This window comes from Gossypium hirsutum, chromosome A06 (assembly GCF_007990345.1).
Source record: "Gossypium hirsutum isolate 1008001.06 chromosome A06, Gossypium_hirsutum_v2.1, whole genome shotgun sequence".
NCBI classification, from domain to species: domain Eukaryota; kingdom Viridiplantae; phylum Streptophyta; class Magnoliopsida; order Malvales; family Malvaceae; genus Gossypium; species Gossypium hirsutum.
In genome coordinates this window covers 35275949-35284282 of record NC_053429.1, presented here as the reverse complement: position 1 = coordinate 35284282, position 8334 = coordinate 35275949, and the positions used below count along the sequence as shown (strand labels likewise).

General features: G+C 33.0%; 1 pseudogene; it reads right to left on the bottom strand.

Moving 5' to 3' along the window:
* Nucleotides 1–303: 303 nt before the first annotated feature.
* Nucleotides 304–3333, bottom strand: LOC107895440 (beta-adaptin-like protein A; annotated as a pseudogene).
* Between the last annotated feature and the right edge of the window lie 5001 nt (nt 3334–8334).

Here is an 8334-nt window from a genome sequence, read left to right as displayed (position 1 = left end):
TCTATCTCACGAGCTTCATTCATTGTGGGAGTAATATATACCACCCGCTGCTTTTGAAATATTTTATGAACTGCAGGAAGTGAAAAAGTGTTGGCAAATCAGATGTTCGAACGAGACCGTTCAGGAACATAGGTTGTGGGTAACTAAAGAGGTAGCGAGACTGACAGCTTTCTCTATGAGCTTTCAAGCTTATCTTTTGTTTAACTTTAGGGGTGGCAACTAAAGAGGTAGCGAGACTGACAGCAACTGCAGGAAATGTGACTTTCATTTTTTTTTTATGGAAACGTGAGTCGTTTAAGATCGCTACACAAACCTGTGATAAAGCATCTGCAATTGGCGCCACCTCTGCTGAAATGTGCTTGGATCCCGGAACAGCTTTTGTATTAAGCTTCAATTGAGGAGATGGAGTAGCAGGTGCAGCTCCTGGTAGACCAAGACCAAGCAGATCATCAATTGCCGAGCTTGCTGCTTGTGAAGAATGGTCAGCTGCGATGGGATTTGATATTGCCAATTCTGTCTTTGTAGACGAACTATCATAAGGAGCTGTATATGCAGAACCATTATTAGTTGAACCTCTAGTTTCCTCTTTCTCAGAAGTAGTTAAAAGCAGATCCTTATCATTTTCCTCAACTCTCAGAGCAGAAACAACATTATCTGCTGCTTCTTCACCGATAGATTTCGGAGTTCATCTGAAAACTCAAATGGACCCGTGTTCCTTATCTGTAAACATGTAAGATGGCTGCATATATTTACAAATATCAGTTGACACTCATTACTATTATTTGAGTAACACAATCTAATTACGTTCCTAAAAGGAGATGCAGAGTGGATATGGTACACTAAATTGTTTAATAGCAGGAAGTAAACCCTTGAGTAAAATTAAGAAAATGCTTGGAGAAGCAGAATACTGTTATAACAGCAGAGAAAGGAAACTACGTACTTAGACTAAGGCATATTCTTTTTAAGTTATGATGTATGGATAGAATTTTCCTTGCAAGAAATTTGGGCAACCTAAAAAGTTAGAAATAGTAATAGATACCATATTGAACAACCAGATCTAAAATCTTTATATTTCCGAAAGAAATGGGGGAACCGAACGCTTTTACTCATTAACTTTGATTAATTGAAACAACAAACTACGTAACTAGCTAAGGCATATGCCTTGTCTTTGCCTTAATTTCTTTTCCCCTTTTAATATGCAGATTGGATGCATTAACAACCCATTACAAGAACTTTAAGAACAGTTTTAACTACAAAAAAGGTGCCCTATAACATGAAGTTAAAAGAAGCAGCTAGCGATTTCAAAAAAAGAAAGAAAGAAAGAAAAAAGCTGCTAGTGTGTTAAAAAAGAAGAAGAAGAAGCTGGTAATTACCTTCTGGTATACAACAGATAAACTGTTAAATTCATCAAAAATGTGATCTTTGATTTTACTGCTTTGAATAAACAGCTTGCTTTGGAGGGTTCCCCACACGTTCTGCTACAGATACATTATACTGTAGAATCCTATAGTAGAACAAGGCTCTGTCATGAACATCTTGCAGTCATGCTGAAGGTTTAATTGATTGTGTCCAGAAAACAAACAGTACTTTTGATATAAAAGTGGGGGGAAAAAGAAGACATTCAAAAAAAAAAAAGACCCTCATACGGTCATACCTTGTTTTGAATCAGCAATACCTGCAGCCAATGCAGCTCCCAATGCATTTTGGGTCTCAGGTGGACTTTTAAAAGAACACTTTATCACTGCAGTGAGAAGATGTAAACGGACCTGTCCAATGGCATAATCCATCAACCAAGTAAATGAGTTAATTAATAACACAGATCTTTCAAACAGGCAATATTCTATTGTTAATAGATAACAAATACTCAATCTACAACAAGAAGATAGCAGCAGTGCCCTTGGTTGTGGAATGAAATGAAAGAGAAAACAGCTTGGATGGAGAGGAAAAAAAAGGGGCGGTGAGGTTAAGCAGGGCACTGGATGTGGGTTAACTAAAGTTATTAAACACACAGAATAAGTCCATGAGATCAAGTACGTAAGATGGTTTAACATTTTCTATGCAACTATACTATTAAGTAAATAAAATTTGCACATCTGCACCACATAGCCACTAGAAAGACATGAACAAAAACATCAAAGGACCAACAGTGGTTGGCTGATGAGATAATAGAAACAGCCGGAAAGTTGAACTAAATGGCTGAACATTTTTTTTTCTCATAGAAGGGACCAATTCCAGAAAATGGCTCAAAAAATAGAACACGGCTTAAAATGGAATCATTGGACAATATACGTGAAGATTAATTACCTCGGCAGAATGCTCCTCATCCTAGTTTTCAACTAGACTCTCCAAAACATAAGGAGCATCTTGCATATCCTGTGAATATTCCCCAAACATCCATATAAAAGCTGACTTTGCCTTTGGTTCTTGTACATTTTTGCTGCTTATGCTCCCAACCAAAGCAATGCAATCATGGCCCCACTGAGGATATTTTCTAAGAAGATCTTTCACAAGCACCTGCATAAAAGAACTCATGTAGATCTAGCTGGTAATAGGGAACTATTGAAAGTTTTTTCTGTATTTTATTAATTAAAGAACTAAATTAAAATAGAGAAAATAATTTTCTTATTCTAATAAACTACTAAAAATAAAATAATCTTAAAATATCTCAAATTAATTATTCTAATATTTATCTACGTAAATAACTTTAAAATATATCCTAAAAATAGATGGGTTTCACATATTTTAACACCCTCTCTCAAGTTGGTGCATATATATCAATCGTGCCCAACTTGCTTACAAAAAAATCAAAACTTGTCTTAGAAAGCCCTTTGGTGAGTATGTCAGCAATCTGTTGTTTTGAAGGAACAAACGACATTCACACTTGGCCTTCTTCAATCTTCTCCTTGATAAAGTGTCTATCAATCTCAACATGTTTAGTTCTGTCATGTTGGACTAGGTTGTGAGCAATACTAATAGCAGCTTTGCTATCACAGTACAACTTCATTGGTGAAGTGATTGGATTCCTCAGCTCTTCCATAATTCTTTTTAACCACATCATTTCACAAATTCATTTGAGTCATTGATCTAAACTCAACCTTTGCACTACTTCTTGCTACAACACTTTATTTTTTTGCTTCGCCAAGTCACAAGGTTTCTCCAAACAAATGTACAGTATCCTGATGTAGATTTTCTATCTGTTATTAAGCTTGCCCAATCTGCAATTGTATAAGCTTCAATCCCTCTTTGTTTGGATTTCTTGAAGAATAAGCCCTTTCCAGGTGAACTCTTCAAGTAACTTAGAATTTGAAACATTGCTTCTTCATGTTCCTCCATTGAGGAGTGCATAGATTGACTCACTAAGCTCATTACAAAAGCTATGTCTAGCCTTGTAAGTGATAAGTAAATTAACTTACCAACTAATCCTTGGTACTGCAATTTATCAACTAATTGACCTTCTTTATTTTTGAATTTTACATTTGGATCAATTAGTATGTCAGTTGGGCGGCAACCACTCATCCCAACCTCTTTTAAAAGATCAATCAAATATTTTTCCTAAGAGACCACAAGACCCTTCTTTGATTGAGCAACTTCCATTCCAAGAAAGTATTTCAAAGACTCAAGTCTTTGATCTCAAACTCTAATGCTAGATGCTCCTTGAGACATTTTATTTCATCCACATCATCTCATGTAAGAATGATATCATCGACATAAACTATAATAACTGTTATTCTATCTCTTAGTGAGTGTCGATAGAACATTGTGTGATCATCTTGCCCTTGTGAGTAACCTTGTTTTTTAACAACTTGAGTGAACCGTTCAAACCAAGCTCAAGGAGACTACTTTAGACCATACAAAGATTTCTTAAGCTTTCATACTCAAGATCCAAATTTTTCTTCAAAACCTAAAGGAGGATCCATGTAAACTTCTTCTTCAAGTTTCCCATTTAGGAAAGCATTCTTCACATCTAGATGTTGTAAAAACCAATTAAGATTAACAGCAATTGATAAAATAACTCTAAAAAATTTAATTTGGCTATTAGAGCAAATGTTTCAAGATAATCTATCCCGTATGTTTGAGTATACCCTTTAGCCACCAGCCGGGCTTGTATCTATCTAAAAATCCATCCGGTTTGAATTTGGTTGTGAACATCCATTTACAGCCCATTATTTTTTACCCTACAGGTAATTCCATTGTTTCCCATGTACCTTTTTTTCAAGAGTGTACATCTCCTTTAAAATAGCCTCTTTCCACTCAGGAACCTGTAAAACATCTTTCACATTTTTGGGTATTTTCACAGTATTGAGACACGAAACAAAGGCTGAGAATGTCAAATACAAGGCTTTATAGGACACAAATTTAGACATTGGATATTTGACAACATTTCTAACACCTTTTCTTTTAGCAATTGGAATATTTAAATCAGAAAATTCATTGGTTGGAATATGAGCTTTACTTCGGCTTTTTACAAGATCTTGCGGGTCAAATTCTTGGTGATGAATCTGGTGGATTTCACTTTCTTGATTTCGGTTTCTTCTTGAGTAAAAAATTAACTCTTTTGTTTGTTATTTATTCTCATGATCAAACTCTACACCTTCATACTCCTTTTTATTAACAACATTAACATCATTAATTTTTGTGTTAATCATAAATTCGTCTTCCCCATTATTAGAATCCCTATGTTCTATATTCCTAGTCTAAAATCAAAGTAAGATTGTGTTTCAACAAATGTAACATCCATGGTAACAAAAATCTTCCTATCAATTGGATCATAACATTTGTAACCCTTTTTATTAGAAGCATAGCCAACAAAAATACATTTTTTTGCTCTAGGATCTAGTTTACCTTAGTTGTAAAGATGAACAAAAATACTACACCTAAAAACTCAGAGGATAAACATGTGATCAATTTAGAGTTAGTGCAGTTATCTTTAAAAAGACAAAAATGAGTTCTATAGTTCAGAGTTTTACTGGGTATTCTATTAATAAGAAATTTAACTGTTAACAAGGCTTCGCCCCAAAGATAACGTGGTACTTGAGAAGTGAACATCAAGGCTCTAGTTACTTCTAAACAATGCCAGTTTTTTCTTTCTACAATCTCATTTTGTTGTGGTTTATTTGTACAAGAGCTCTGGTGGACTATTCCATGTTTGGTGAAGAAAATACCTAATTGGTCATTAAAAAATTCCCCACCATTGTAACTCCGAAATAGTTCTATTCTCACACCAAATTGTGTTTTCACCATAGTATAAAAATACTGAAACACATTTTTAACTTCAGATGTAACATCTCATTTTCAGTGAAATCAGAACAGTGGTTTCAGGACCACAAATTCGAGTCTGAAACAAAATTTATTCTAATATTATTTCATGGTTTGCATTATGATAGGAAAGTCATATGAAAATTCTAATAAGAAAACTTTTTCGATTATGTGTTTAATTATGGAAAGGACCAAATTGCATAAAATGTAAAAGTTGGATTCTAGTAGCTATAAGTATCAAATAGCTATGGAATTCAAAATTTGAGGTCCTTATATGATAATTAGACCATTAAAGAAAAGTTAGTAGATATTTTTGGTGAATCATCCATGAAAAATTAGAAAAAGAAAAGTACTAAATTGGAAAGTGAAAAAATTAAAAGATGATAAAATAAATAAAGGTTTAATATCATCATTATATATATCATCTTCATCCCCGAATACATGAAAACCCTAGGAGAGAGAAAGGAAACTAATCAAGCTTAATTTGGTATGAATTCTTGTCTCATTTTTAGTAATTTTTATATTTTTAAGACCGGAATAGCTTAATCTATCTATTTTTGGGATTAATTTGTAAAGTTATCAAAGTATCAAATTTTTTCCATGGATGACTATGCTGAAATTTTGAAATTTATGGTAGAAAATGAAAGGTTGTTGATAGATAAACAACTTTTGTAAAGTGACTTTTCATGAAATTAAGATTTAGGGATTAAATTGTAAGTATGTAAAATTCATGGAAAATTTCTAGTTTTTTTATGAAATATATGTGCTGTAAATGTTATATGTAAAAATCTGTTAGGCTTGGAATAAGGATTAAATTGTATGAATTTCATTTTCTGAGCCTAGGGACAAAATTAGAATTTATGAGCGTATCCATTGATATTTCAAATAAATTCAACGGGTAAAGTTCTGACATGATTAAATTGAACTTGAAATGATTTGTCAACAAAATGTACATGTAATATGGAATAGTGATAAAGAAAGTACATGTATATGAAAGTCATTAAATGATGAGCTCATCCATGTTCTTGGTATTATATGAATTACTTGACTAACATGATTGGTGAAATTTTATTTTAGGCTATAAGCCAAATTGCTTGGATGCATTTTTGTATGCTTATCTTAAATATAAATATATGGTAAGTTAAATTCCTGTTATACGAACTTATTAAGCATTTGAAAGGCTTACACAATTTTCTTTTCTTTGTTTTATAATGTTCGGAAGCTCATAAAGGTTAGAGTCAGTCGGAGCATTATCACACTATCCTACTGTTTGTTTTGGTATAAATAAATAAAAAACTTATTTTGACATAATGGCATGCATAAGCTAACTTAGCCAATGTTGGCATATACTGGTTGTTTGCAATCTAGCCATTGGAATGGCTAATGATAGTATGTTTAGACTATTTAGTTAATATATGTATGAGGTTATAACATGGTTAATACATGTGTGTTTGGTGTGATTTAATCGAATTATGGAAAGTATATTTATTACAAAGGTAAGTTTAGAAACACATGAATGCATGTAATAATATATCATGTTATATGTTAGACTTGGCTTGGTTATAATGCTTGAATTGGTTGGTATATGTTTGCAAGTGTTGGTGTAAGTTGTTGGCAAATTTTGGGTGAGAAATAAAGTTAGGAAATGGCTTTAAATTGTCCACACAGGTTGAAATATGTGAAACCCATATATTTTGAGATATATTTTAAAGTTATTTAGGTAGATAAATCTTAGAATAAATCATTTCAGATATTCTAGGATTATTTTATTTTATCTTTTAGTAGTTCATTAGAATAAGGAAATTATTTTCCCAATTAGGTTATGACTTTTTTCTCTATTTAAATTCTGTTTTTTAGTTAATAAAATACATAACAATTTTATTAAATGCTCTCTTGAAAACTTTCATGGCATCTGACTTAGGTTAAATCTCTAGTAACATCATGGTTAAAATAGTCTTCACTAGAAGAGATAAGAGATCCAGCAATCAAACAGAGGTAGAAAGTTCTATTGTTGAAACAACTACCAAGAGTACAATGACTCAAGGGACAGAGGCATCTCACCTCTCTTTTCAGCTTACATCTCACAAGTTGAACGGCAAGAATTATCTAGACTGGTCGCAGCCCGTAAAGTTAGCAATTGATGGGCACGGCAAGCTATGTCATTTAACTAGATAAGTCAAGCAACCTCAGGTGGGTGATCCAAAGATGAACAAGTGGAGGTAAAAAAATTCTATGATAATTGCGTATCTTATTATTTCCATAAAAGCATCCATACGTAAACTTTTTTTTTCTCTCGAGTGTTAAAGATGTTTGGGATGCTGTGAAAGACACCTATTCAGATTTAGAAAACGCTTCACAGATCTTTAAGTTAAAAATAAAACTCTAGAAAGCTAGACAAGGGGAAAAGAAAGTTACTTTTTATTATAATGAGATGATGTCTTTGTGGCAAGAACTAAATCAGTGTTATAATGATGAATAAGAATGTCTCGGAGATGGTGTGAAAGCTATGAAAAAAAGAAGAGAATGAACGAGCTTATTTATTTCTAACTGGTTTAAATAAAAATTTTGATGAAGTGAGATCTCGGATCTTAGGAAAAAAAACCACTTCCAAGACTCTGTGAGATTTTTTCTAAGGTTAAAAGAGAGGAGACAAGGAGAAAACTAATGTTAAGGCCAGGATTTGAAACTAATAATGATAATTTTGCTATTGTAACTATTAAAAATAATGATAATGGTGAAAAAAGAAAAAAAACTTGGTGCGATCACTGCGAAAAATATTGGCATACTCGAGAAACGTGTTGAAAGCTCCATGAAAAATCGACAAATGGAAAAAAGAAGAGTGGCAATGATCGTGGTTCACAATCAAGGGATAGCAAAGCTTTCCAAACAACTAATGAAAATCATGAGGGCCAAAGTTCTCTGAAATTGTCTCCATTCACTAAGGAACAATTAGAGCATCTACAAAAGCTTTTTCAATCACCACAGTTTCGAATAAATTCTTCGGTTCCTAATTCATCCAATAATCCTTCTTCCTCCTTTGCCCAATCAGGTACTAATTTTTCTTTTTTTTAGTGTCGA